The sequence below is a fragment of the Sinocyclocheilus anshuiensis genome, unplaced genomic scaffold, assembly GCF_001515605.1.
Source record: "Sinocyclocheilus anshuiensis isolate Anshui unplaced genomic scaffold, SAMN03320099.WGS_v1.1 scaffold988, whole genome shotgun sequence".
Classification (NCBI taxonomy): Eukaryota; Metazoa; Chordata; class Actinopteri; order Cypriniformes; family Cyprinidae; genus Sinocyclocheilus; species Sinocyclocheilus anshuiensis.
This window is the reverse complement of record NW_015548246.1, coordinates 182,225-182,745: the sequence shown is the minus strand read 5'-3', so window position 1 is coordinate 182,745 and position 521 is coordinate 182,225. Positions and strand designations below refer to the sequence as shown.

The 521-nt window shown below is 37.2% G+C and overlaps 1 protein-coding gene across 1 annotated transcript in view; it reads left to right on the top strand.

The window, feature by feature from the left end:
- The window catches only part of atp11b (ATPase phospholipid transporting 11B), a 74,511-nt gene that overhangs the window by 39,712 nt on the left and 34,278 nt on the right, over positions 1–521 (top strand). The gene's annotated exons all lie outside the window — the stretch shown is intronic.

The window sequence follows — 521 nt, the reverse complement described above, 5'->3', positions numbered from 1 at the left end:
GCCTTGGGATTTTTTACTTAGCAAATCTGTGCCGTGGCAGAAAAAAGGTTGGGAAACACTGCTTTAGATGGCAACTCAACTCTGTGATCATATTATAGTATTTCTCACAAATAAACAATATTTAAAATATACATAAAATTAATATAACATGAATAATATAAAGAATACGACACAAATACATCATAGTGCCTGAGTGGATGTGGCCATACCTAATTGGTCAATTATGTGGAACACTTGCACACTATTGGTCAAATTACTTTTCTGTCATTACCTTCAGCGAGTATGAAAATAATAGGAAAGCTACATTGGCCCAGTAGTGCAGAACACAACGAAATCTCCACAACACAATAGAAACAAGCTGCAACAACGAAATGTGTGCAACACAACAGAAACAAGCCGTAACACAACGAAATTAGCAGAACACAATGGAAACAAGCCACAAGACAGCGAAATTTGCGCAACACAACAGAAACAAGCCGTAACACAACGAAATTAGCACAACACAATGGAAACAAGCCGCA